This window comes from Mandrillus leucophaeus, unplaced genomic scaffold, assembly GCF_000951045.1.
Source record: "Mandrillus leucophaeus isolate KB7577 unplaced genomic scaffold, Mleu.le_1.0 Scaffold88, whole genome shotgun sequence".
NCBI lineage: Eukaryota > Metazoa > Chordata > Mammalia > Primates > Cercopithecidae > Mandrillus > Mandrillus leucophaeus.
Genome location: NW_012109585.1, coordinates 1,647,719 through 1,661,053, shown reverse-complemented (window position 1 = coordinate 1,661,053; position 13,335 = coordinate 1,647,719).

Genomic DNA, 13,335 nt, shown 5'->3' with positions numbered 1-13,335 from the left:
TAAATGATGCCAGGAAAATTGGAGACCCACATCCAGAGGAATGAGACTGGATCCCTATCTCTCATCATATACAAAGATCAAGTTAAAATGGATTAAACACTTAAATGCGAGAGACAAAATTATAAAATTACTAGAATAAAACCTAGGGAAAAATTTCCTAGTTCTTGATTTAGGCAATGAATATATGACTAAGAGCTGAAAAGAACAGGCAACAAAACCAAAAAATAGATAAATGGGACTTTATTAAGCTAAAAAGCTTCTTCACAGCAAAAGAAATCATCAACAGGGTGAAGAAACATCCTATTGAATGGGAAAAATATTTGCAAACTATTTATCTTACAAGGGATTAATATCCAGAATATACAATAAACTAAAAATCTTAATAAGAAAAAAATCAAATAATACCATTAAAAAGTAGGCAAAGGACATGAATAGACATGTATTAAAATAAAACATACAAATGGCCAATAGGAATATGAAAAAAATGCTCATTATCACTAATCATCAGAGAAATGCACATCAAAACCACAGAGAGGTATCATCTTATCTCAGCTAGAATTGGTATTATTAAAAAGACACACACACACACAAAAACAATTTGGAGAGAATGTGAAGAAAAGGGAAAAGATTTCCCTTAAATTCTGCTGGCAGGAATTTAAGCTAGTACAGCCACTATGGAAAACAGTATGGTGATTTCTCAGAAAACTAAAAATGGAATTCCCATTTGATCCAGCAATCCCACTACTGTGTATCTACCCAAAGGAAAAGAAATCAGTGTATGAAAATGATACCTGCATTCACATATTTATTGCAGCCCTATTCACAATAGCTAACATATGGAAATCAACCTTAGTGTCTATCAACGAATGTATGAATAAAGAAAATGTGATGTATATACACAATAAAATACTACCAATAAAATCATGTCATCTGCGGCAACATGGATGGAACTGGAAATCATTATCTTAAGTGAAATAAGCCAGGCACAAAAAGACAAATATCGCATGTACTCACTTATATTTAGGAGTGGAAACTAGATAACAAGGCTGGGGATGTGAGTGGGTGGGAGGGGGAAGGATGAAGAGAAGTGGGCTAAAGGGTACAAACATATGGTAAGATAAGATGAATAAATTCATGTTTTGATAGCAGAGTAGGATGACCGTACTTAACATTGTACTTAAAATCATACTTAACACTGTAAATATATTGTACTTGGGTGATGGACACTGAATACTCTGTCTTGATGGAACCACATTATATACATTACACATTATTTTGTAACAAAATTTTTCATGGACTCCATAATTTTTCACAAACAAAAAAAAGCAAAAAAGAATAGGAAGAAGAAATATGCATCAGTATGGGAAACCAGAGACGGTATCATACTCATGTCCAAAACTTACATGAATTTCTGATATGGTACAGAAACTGCATGAGGAAGTGGACTGGCTTTGATATAATTAAGCTGAAGTTAACATGCAGAAATTGGATGTCCCCTAATTGGGACTCCTATTGGAACAGAGTGGGGCAGGCTGCTGGACAGAGGGATCTCCCTCTGAGTACTCTTCAACACTGCAGATCAGTCAACAGAATCAGCACAGCAGGCAGTGGTCCATCAAAGGAAAAGCCTTGGGGAAGAGGACTGCATATTGAGAGGCAATTTAAGACCCGCTGGGTGGATTTTCCCTCCATCTATGATGCCAAGAAGTAACAAAATGTTACCTACAGCAAACATTTCAATCAGAATATTATAGAAAGACAGCTAGCCTGTTTGGAGCACTGAAGCATACACTTGTTTATTAGCCTTGGGATTGTATGGGGAAGAATCCACTGATATTTGTGGCATGGAAAGAAAGATGATGTGATACCTGCTGGTTTTTGAGGTGCAGAAATTTGACTGTTTATCATTTATTTTATCCCATGTCTAAGGTGTACTCCCTCCTTATCCTCCAAGACCCAGCTCAAATGCCCATTCTTTCACAAAACCATTTCTTGTTACTCCATGCGAGTTTTTATCCTCCTCAGCTAGAAGTAATATTTATCTTTCTTCTTGTTCGTTGATCACTGGGGGAAATTTCTTCATTAACTTTTCCAGCCATTTTTTAACTGCCTCACTCCATGCTAGAGGCAATGACTTTCTGAATTCTGCTACAATGTATCAATTTTTTGTGTTCTTATACTGAATATAAATGAGATAATATAGTACACAGTCTTTTTGTAAAATTTGTTTATCCATTCTCTTTTTAATCAACTTTCCGATTTCCTCTAACTTTTTCTTCTAGAAAGCTCTATATTTTTAAGCTTTTATATTTAGATATATGATATTAAGTGAATTGTGTATGGCATGAAATAGGGGCTGAGGCTTCTATTTATTCATACAAACACCCAATTATTCTAGCACCATTTGTTAAAACAGTTTTCTCCACTGACTTTGTGCATTAAAATTCAGTTGTCCATATAAGTGTGCATATGTATTTAGATTCACAATCTTTTCCATCAATCAATTGATCTAACACTATCTTTATTACTATATATTTATTTTGAAATCATAAAATATAAATTATCCAAACTCATTCCTCTTTTCAGGCTGTTTTTCTTATTATAGACCCTTTGAATTTTTTTGAAGTAAAAAAATTTTACTTTATTATATATTTACTTTCATAAGTTCAACTTTTATTCTAGATTCAGGGAGTACAAGTACAGTTTTGTTACTTGGGTATATTGCACGATGCTGAAGTGTTTGGAGTATGATTGATCCCATTACGTAGGTACTGAGAATAATATCCAATAGTTAGTTTTTCAGTCCTTTTCCCTTCCATTCCTCCAATGTTTAGCTCACACTTATAAGTGAGAACATGTGGTATTTGGTTTTCTGTTCCTGAGATATTTTGCTTAGGATAATGGCCTCCAGCTCCATCCATATTTCTGCAAAGGACATAATCTCATTCCTTTTTATTGCTGCATAGTATTCCATAGTATAAATGTACCACATTTTCTTTATTCAATCCACCATTGGTGAGCACCTACCTTGATTCCATGTCTGCTATTCTTAATAGTACTGCAATGAGCATATGAGTGCAGGTATCTTTTCGGTAGAAATGTTTATTTTCTTTGGGATATGTACCCAGTAATGGGATTGTTGGATCAAATGGTAATTCTCTTCTAAGCTCTTTGAGAAATCTCCAAACTGCTTTACACAGTGACTGAGCTAATTCACATTCCTGCCAGTAGCATATAAGCATTCCCTTTTCTCTGCAGCATTGCCAACATCTGTTGTTTTTTGACTTGTTAATAATAGCTATTCTGACTGATGTGAGATGGTATCTTATTGTGGTTTTGATTTGCGTTACTTTTATTAGTGATGTGGTGCATTTTTTCATATGTGTGTTAGCTACTTGCATGTCATCTTTTGAGAAGTGCCTGTTCATGTCTTTTGCCCACTTTTCAATGGTGTTATTTGTTTCATGCTTGTTCAGTAGTTTAAGTTCTTTATAGATTCTGAATATCAGGCCTTTTTTGGATGCATAGTTTGTGAATATTTTCTCCCATTCTGTAGGCTGTCTACTTTGTTGATAGTTTCTTTTGCTATAAAGAAGTTCTTTCGATTAAATACCAATTGTCACTTTTTTGTTTTGTTGCAATTGCTTTTGAGGACTTAGTCATAAATTCTTTGCAAAACTGTTATCTAGAGATGTTTTCCTTCTAGGATTCTAATAGTTTGAGATCTTACATTTAAATCTTCAATGCATCTTGAGTTAAATTTTGTATGTAGCGTCCAGTTCCATTCTTCTGCATATGGCTAGCCAACAATCCCAGCATCATTTGTTGAATAAGGTGTCCTTTCCCCATTTCCTATTTTTGTCAACTTTTATCAAAGATCAGATGACTGTAGATGTGTGGCTTTATTTCTGGGTTCTCTATTCTGTTCCATTCTCCTATGTGCCTGTTTTTGTACCAGTATGCAGCTATTTTGGTTACTGTAGTTTTATAGTATAGTTTGAAGTTGGGTAATGTAATGTCTCTGGTTTTGTTATTTTGCTTAGGATTGCTTTGAATATTCAGGCTCTTTATTGGTTCCATATGAATTTTAGAATAGTTTTTTCTAGTTCTGTGAAAAATAACATTGGTGGCTTGGTAGAAATAACATTGACTCTGCAGATTGCTTTAGGCAGTATGGCTATTTTAACAATACTGATTCTTCCAATCCATGAGTATGGAATGTTTTTCTTTTTGTTTGTACTGTCTCTGATTTCTTTCAGCAGCGTTTTGTAGTTATCTTTGTAGAGATCTTTCACCTTCTTTTAAAGATATATCCCTAGACATTTTATTTTTGGTGGCTATTGTAATGAGATTGCATTTTTGATTTGACTCTCAGCTTGAATATTATTGCTGTATGGAAATGCTAATGATTTTATACATTGATTTTGTATCTTGAAACTTTACTGAAGTCATTTTTCAGTTCCAGGGGGTTTTTGGCTGAGTCTTTGGGTATAAAATCATATTGTCTGTGAAGAGAAATAATTTGACTTCTTATTTTTCTATATTACGGGTGCCTTTTGTTTCTTTCTCTTGCCTGATTGCTCTGGCTAGGACTTCCAGTACTATACTGAATAGGAATGGTGAGAGTTTTCAAAGGGAACAAGTCTAGGTGTTTTTTTTGTTTGTTTGTTTTTTTGGTTTGTTTTTTGGGCAGGGGGGTCTTCCTATGCTGACAAGGTTGGCCTTGAACTTCTGGGCTCTAGTAGTTCTCCCACCTTGGCCTCTAAAGTGTGGGATTACAGGCATGAGCCATCATACATGATGGAATGAGTCTAGTTTTTGACTGTTCAGTATGATGTTGGCTGCCAGTTTGTAACTGATAGTCCATGGGTTTTGGAGGTGGTAGGTTTCTTTTATTATTACTGATTCAATTTTAGAACTCATTATTGCTGTGTTCAAGTTTTCATTTTCTTCCTAGATCAATCTTGGGAGATTGTATATTTCAGGAATTTATCCATTACCTCTAGATTTTACAGTTTGTATGCATAGAGGTGTTCATAATGGTCTCTGAGAGTCTTTTGCATTTCTGTGGGATCAATTGTAATGTCACCTTTGTCATTTCTAACTGTGTTTATTTGGCCCTTCTCTCTTTGATTCTTTGTCAGCCCCACTAGGTAGCTATCACTTTTCTTCATTCTTTCAAAAAACACATTTTTGTTTTCATTTATCCTTTTATGGATTTTTAGGTCTCAATTTCATTCAATTCTGCTTTGATTTTAGTTATTTCTTTTCTTTTGCTATTTTGGGGTGAGTTTGTTCTTGTTTTTCCTTAATAATTCAAGAAAATTTCCCTAATCTTGCAAGTGAGGTAAGCATTCAGATACAAGAAATTCAGAGAACACTTGTAAGATACTACATAAAACTAACATTACCCTGACATATAATCACCAGACTGTTCAAAGTCAATACTAAAGAAAAAATCTTAAAGGCAGCTAGAGAAAAGGTCAGACCATGTACAAAGGACACCCCTTGAGGCTTACAGTGGACTTCTCAGCAGAAACCTTACAAGCCAGGAGACACTGGAAGCTATCCAAGAATTTCATATCCTGCCAAACTGAGCTTCATAAGCAAAGGAGAAGTAAGATCTTTTCCAGTCAGGGAAATGTATTACCACTAGACCAGTCTTACAAGAGATTCTTAAGTGAGTTCTCAACATGGAAATTAAAGAGATACCCACTACCATAAAAATACACTAAAGTACATAGCTCACAGACCCTATAAAGCAACCACACAATAGAAACTACAAAGCAACCAGCTAACAACTTCATGATAGGATTAAAATCTACATATCAATTTTAACCTTGAATGCAAATGATCTAAATTCCCCACTTAAAAGGCACAGAGTGGAAAGTTGGATAAAAAAATAGGACCATCCATTTTCTGTCCTCAAAAGACCCATCTAACATGCAAAGACACTCATAGGCTCAAAGTAGAGGGTTGGAGAAAGAAACATTATGCAAGTGGAAAACAAAAAAGAGCAGGGGCACTATTCTTATATGAGATAAAGCAGACTTTAAACCAACAATAGTGAGAAAAAGACAAAGGAGGGCACTAGATAGTGATAAAAGGGCTAAATTCAACAAGAAGACTTAACTATCATAAATATACATGCACCCATCCATTGGAGCATACAAATCCATATAATAAGTACTTCTAGACCTAGGAAAAGACTTACATAGCCACAAAATAATAGTGGAGGACTTCAACATGCTGCTGACATTGATAGACAGATCATAGAGGCAGAAAACTAACAAAGAAATTCTGGACTTAACTTTGACATTTGGTCAGTTGGACCTAACAGACTTTTACAGAGTACTCCACTGATCAACCAAAGAATATATATTCTTCTTATCCTCATATGGAACATACTCCAAGACTGATAACATGCTTGGCCATAAAGTAACTCTCAATTTTTTTTAAAAAGTGAAATCATACCAACCATACTCTTGAACCACAGTGAAATAAAAATAGAAATCACTACCAAAAAGACCTCCCAAAACCACACAATTACTAAACAACTTGTTCCTGAATTGCTTTTGGGTAAATAGCAAAATTAAGGCAGAAATTTAAAAAGTTGAAATAAATGAAAATGGAGACACAATATACAAAAATCTCTGGAATGCAGCAAAAGCAGTATTAAAATTAAAGTTTATAGCACTAAGGACCTACCATAAAAAGTTAGAAAGATCTCAAATGAATAATGTAACATCACACCTAGAGGAATAGAAAAATAGATAAATTTCAGATTTTAAATACCTATTAGTTTTCCATTTTGTTCAATGTGCTCTGCTGGGATTTTAATATTTGGAGAGAATAAGCACCTTGATAATTTTGAGGCATCTGATCCATGAAAATTATATACCTCTCCATTTATTTGGATCTTATTTCCTTTCTGTTTTGTAATTTTCAGTGTAGAAGTCTTTTACATCTTTTATTAGGTTTATTCTAACGTGTCTTATATTTTGGTTGCTATTATAAATGTAATGTTTCAAATCTTTATTATCAGAATACTACAAGTACAATTGATCTATGTATGTTGCATGCATATTATGATGGTTATGTTGTCAGTAAATTGCCCTTCTGATCATTATGAAATGTCTTTGTTTTTCTCTGCTAATTCTCTTTGTTCTAAAGTCTGCTTGTTCTGATATAATATGTACATACCAGTATCCTTGTGGCCTTTTTATTTTCAATCCAACTCTGTCTTTTAGGTTTAAAAGATGTTTCTTGTAAAAAGCATGTAGTTGGGTTTTCCTGTTTGCTTTTTATTTTTATTTTTTTATTTATTTTTTTTTTTTTTGAGACAAAGTCTCGCTCTGTTGCGCAGGCTGGACTGCAGTGGCACGATCTCGGCTCACTGCAAGCTCTGCCTCCTGGGTTCACGCCATTCTTCTGCCTCAGCCTCCCGAGTAGCTGGGACTACAGGTGCCTGCCACCATGCCCGGCTAATTTTTTTTTTTTTTTTTGGTATTTTCAGTAGAGACAGGTGTCACCGTGTTAGCCAGGATGGTCTCGATTTCCTGATCTTGTGATCTGTCTGCCTCGGTCTCCCAAAGTGCTGGGATTACAGACGTGAGCCACCGCGCCAGGCCGCATGTTGCTTTTTTTAGCCAGTCTTACATGTCTGCTTTTTATATATAGTGCTAACCAATTTGCATCTTAAGTATCAGTATGGTTGGATTTTATGTTTAGCTTCGTGTTATTTGTTTTTTGTATGTTTGTATTAGCTGTATTAGCTTGCTAGGACTGCCATAACAAAGTGTTAACCGTTTGGGTGACTTGAACAACAGAAATTTACATCTTCACAGTTCTAGGTACTGAATGAGGTCAGGGTGTTATCAGAGTCACTTCTTTCTGATGGTCACGAAAAAAGAATCTGCTTCAGGCCTCTCTCTTTGGATTAGATATGGCCATCTTCTCCCTTTGTCTTCATATAGTCTTCTCTTCATGTCTGTGTCCAAATTTCCTATTCTTATAGGGACACTCTTCATATTAGATTTGAGCTCACCCCAGTGACCTCATTTTAATGTAATTACCACTTCAAAGACCCTGTCTTCGGGTATGATCACATTCTGAGGTCTTGGGACTTAGAACTCCAACATATAAATTTGGGGAGGGTGCTAAATTTAGCCCACAACAATGTCCCATAAATTCTTTGTTTCTTTGTTCCCTTTTTCCTCCTTTCCTGCCTTCTTTTGGACAAATCAGGCATTCAAATATTAATTAATGTTAAGATATAGGTATTCCATTTTATATTATTTATTGATATCTTTGTTATACTTCTTTGTGTTAATTTTTAGTGATTGCTCTAGTGATTACCATCTGCAACTTTAATTTTTCACAGCTACCTTCAAATAATATTATACTATTCATAAACACATGAAGGGTGTTTCAACATTGTAATTCTATACACCCCACTATCATTTTATTTTCACAGCCAGCTCCTGGAAGAAAGAAAGAAATCACCCGAGGTTGTTTCCATATAGGAGAAGGACAAAAAATTGGCATCTATACACTCCACCCTGACCTTTGTGCACTTTTTCCATATATTTTATTTTACTTCTACATCTGTTATAAAGCCCAGAATATATTTTTATTAGTTTCACTTTAAAAGTCAATCAACTTTCATTGAAATTTTTAAAGGGAGAAAAAGTAGTATTTAATAAATTAAACTATATATATGATATCAACTGGTAAATATTAAATACTATTTTAAATATATACAAAAATACACACACATATTTATTCCTACATATATTGATGTGTTAATTTTTAACAATCTATATAACATTTTATTTTCATTCATCAGGTTAAAGATGCTGTTCTCTTGTTTCTGGCCTCCATTAAAACAGCAATTTCTAACCTTAGCTGCTGTGGCCATAGAGATGAATAGGCCAAGAAAAAGTTTCCATGAAGGAAAGAACTTTGTCTTCCGTGTAACATTGGACTTCGAAAATACCACTCCCCACCCAGACATGGGCATGCTGCATTCCTCCTCTTACCATCACCATAGTATACTCTTTGTCAAGGCTCAGGGGGCTTCTTCGCCCTGGATGAGCGATCCATGTACAAATTTTTAACATCAAGTGAGTCTGTACAGAAAATCACTGATGGACTCTGTACTCCCCTTGCTGTTTGTCCTTTGCAAAGCACAAAAGAAAATGGAAAAGGAGAAGACAAAGAGGAAACAAGGTCTTCTAAAAGATAAGAATATTCTGGTTTATAGGAGTGACTCTGGTGAAGGTTGGAGAAATGTTTTGGCATGTAGTTTTGGAGCATACATGTGAGGATTGAATGATTTTGAAGATCCTCTTTGTCCCACCAAGCACACTCATTCAGCTCATGACACAACCTTAGGGTTTTGAAGGTAGAAATGAGAATGAAGATGTAATCTGCAATGTGTGGGCATCTGCGCATTAGCACGGGCAGTGCTTTGCAAGCACATTATCTGTCTTTGCTTCACCTACTCCCTGGTATTATCCCAGTAGTGGCTGCATGCATTCTGATCTGAGATTTCTTTTGAGGAGACCCTCAGGGCTAAACGATTTCACAGTATCCAAATGCCTGAATACAAAGTGGATTACTAAATTTAAAATGGGATTAAGTTGGGGTAAGTGCTTTATCTAAATCATGGTGCTGTAAGATTTGTCATGTGCAAAAATATTATCAATCAGTGATATTCTGAATGCAATTATCTTAACTGATGATCTTCGATTTTGAATATTAAATCTCATTAAAATATGCAGTAGTCATTATGGTCTGATAGATTTGGCAGATAGTCACATATCGTATTTCCAAGTATAGGCTGATATTATGAATATACATAGTGAATTATGCTTAGAAAATATTGTTATAGATATTTGTTTTACACAAGCAGTTAACACTTGGAGTGAACATTCACAGGCAGTAAATTGAGGCAAATTATGTAATGCGAGAGACTGCTTGTTCATTATCATCAGTTGGGGACTTTTTGTCGTAAGAAAGAAAAAAGAAAAAAAAAAGCCAAATTAAGCAGAAAATGGGGGTGAGGAAGGCAGTTCTTGGCTCACAAATCTGAAAGATTTAGGAACATTTCCGCATTTAGGTTATACTTGTTTCGATAACACATATATTATAACCAGAACTTGGTTTTTCTTTTTGCTGTATCTTTCATAGTGCTGGCGTTATCCTCAGGCTTCACTCATTGCTGTCTTCCCCATTCCAAGCCCTCTTTTCTTATTTATGAACAGCTACTGCTAGTTGCAAACTCATAGCCTTAAACCATTCTCCAAGGAAGGAGGAGGGTCACTTCTAGTTGCTCCTGCACAAATCCTTAGATGCTCTTTCTCTTATTGGCTAAAATTTGCTGATATGTCCATCTCAAACCAATTATGGTTGACATTGGGAGAGGAGACCATAATAAGCTTAAATCAGTCAGGGCCTGGTCTTCAAACATAGAATGGGTCAGTTGCACCAGAACCACATAGTGTCAGAGGGAGGGAGGATGGGTTGGTTCCCACCACTTCCTGGGTACACTGGCCTGACAGAGGATTAGCATTTTACTCTCTGGGGTTGGTGACATAGCTTAGAGTTTCATTGCATTCAATCCTTTCCTTGTGCAAACCCCAGGCTTTGGAATTTTCTCTATCAAAACTAATGCTCCCATTCAGGGCACCTACAGGTATATCGTACGCTTAAAAGGGGCATTTCCTTCTTGTTTGGGCAAGTTTTCCTTCTAGGGATGAGTTCTTCTTCTCCTTCTCCTTCTCCTTCTTCTTTTTTGAGATCGAATCTCACTCTGTCGCTAGGGCTGGAGTGCAGTGGCTCAATCCCGGCTCACTGCAACCTCCAGCTCCCAGGTTCAAGCAATTCTCCTGCCTCAGCCTCCTGAGTAGCTGGGATTACAGACATGTGCCACCAAGCCCAGTCAATTTTGTGTATCTAGTAGAGACGGGGTTTCACCATGTTAGCCAGGCTGATCTCGAACTCCTGACCTCTGGTGATCCGCCCACCTCAGCCTCCCAAAGTGCTGGGATTACAGGCATGAGCCAACACTCCTGGCTGGGATGAGTGCTTCTAATTCAAAAATCTCTAGGAACAAAATTAAACAGTGCAAGTTTCATTTCAAAGCATAAGCAGCTATTTTATTCCTGGGCACTCTAACCAGAAGTGCACTCATCTGAAAGCTGCAGAATTGCTTGAATTACCATCATCTTCACCATCATCATTCTCATCATCACCTTCACTGCAGACACTGTAGGAGACACATTGCACATAGTGCTCTACTCCCATCTTGGAAGTAATCCTTTTTCTAATCCTATGCATGTTTCAAGGCCCTGTTCCGATCTTCCCTTAGAAATTCTTCCACAATCACCCTGACCCTCATAAATATTTTCTTTAGGTGATCTTTTCTGTCTCAATTATTTATCTTGCTCTTCCTTGTCTTGTCTTCCCACTGGGTTGTTAGCTGCTTAAAGGAGACCTTAGCTTCTACCTTCGTGTATCCTCAGAGCCTAACACAGTGGCCTTGAACATCATTCAAGATTGTGGAGCTCTCATTTCTTAAAGGAAATCAGAAAACCGTTGTACCACAGGAGAAAGCCATTTGTACAGTTCACATTTCAGGACAGTCATCTTTGGCTGCATACTTGCAGGCTTATTCTGCAAAATTACATTGCTCTAAACACTTCTCACACTAAGGAGACTGAAGACTTGGGGCCAGAAATGTCTCCCTTAGCAGTTTTCCTTTCAGCTTCATTCCTAAAATGGGATTGGGATAAGCATTTGTAATATCTGATCTTTGTAAGAGTTAGAGCAGGCTGGCAAAAAGCAAAAAGATCTCAGACCTTGGAATCACACAAGCCTCAGTTTGAATTCTAAGTCAGCCACTTACTAACTGTATTACCTGATGGGAATTACTTAGTGTATTTAAACATTAACATGTTCCCCATAAACTTGAAAATATGATTCCTACATCTGAATGTTGGGAAGTATTCCTGCCTTTACCACAGCTAAATATACTGTAATACAATTCAATTTAATGCTAACCACCTGAAGTTACCATCAGATCAGCATGGTTCATAACAAGACTGTATATTAGACATGAATTATAAATTATGTGGATCCACAAGCCACTTGCATTCTGACCAACAAACTACCAATCCAAGAGTTTTCTACTCTGCCCCGCAATGTTTGATAATTTGCTAGAATGACTTACTGAACTCAGAAAAGTAATACTTATGATTACAGTTTTATGGGGGTGGATTCCTCATGAATGGCTTGGTGCCATCCCCATGGTAATGCATGAGTTCTCACTCTGGTTTATGTGAAAGCTGGTGATTTAAAATAGCCTGGAACCCCCTGTCTTGTTTCCCTTTTTGCCTTCTACTCTAATTGTTAGCTTCCTGATGCCCTCACCAGAAGATGATGCCAGCACCATGCTTCACGTACAGCCTGCGGAACCATGAACCAAATAGTCCTCTTTTCTTTATAAATTACCCAGTCTCAGGTATTTCTTTATAGCAATGCAAACAGACTAACATACCATGTGACTTAACTCAATCTCTTGTTCCCCACCTTTCCCCCCAAATTAAGATGGTCTAAAATGCCAACTTCCTAATCACATGGTAGGTCTTTCTGGTGATCAGCTCCACTCACCCAGAAGCTATCTAGTGGTCCACCATGAGTAACCTAATTAGCATAACAAAGACTCTATCACTTAGGAAATGTCAAGGATTTTAGAAGTTCCATACTAGGAACCCAGGACAAAGACTAGACAAATTCTTTATTATACTGCTGGAAGATTATGAAATAATGAATAAAAATACACTTTTTTTGTTGAGAAAAAGTGGACACAGAATAAAGCACTTAGTTTAAAAAACTATTAATTTCAACAGTTTAGGGGGAACAGGTAATTTTTGGTTACATAGATAAGTTCGTTAGCAGTGATTTTTGAGATTTTGGTGCACTGCCAACCAAGCAATGTCTACTATGCTCAATATATAGTCTTTTATCATTCATCCTCTCCCAACCATTTTTCTCCCCATGTCACCAAAGTACATTCTATCATTCTTATGCCTTTGCATCCTCATGGCTTAGCTCCCACTTATAAGAAGAATATACAATATTTGGTTTTCCATTTCTGAGTTACTTCACTTAGAATAATGGTCTCCAACTCCATCAAAGTTGCTGCAAAAGCCATTGTTTCACTTTGTTTTGTGGCTGAGTAATATTTCATCAAGTATATATAGCATTCTCTTTATCCACTTGTTGGTTGATGGGCACTTAGGTCAGACCTAATTTCCATACATTTGCAAT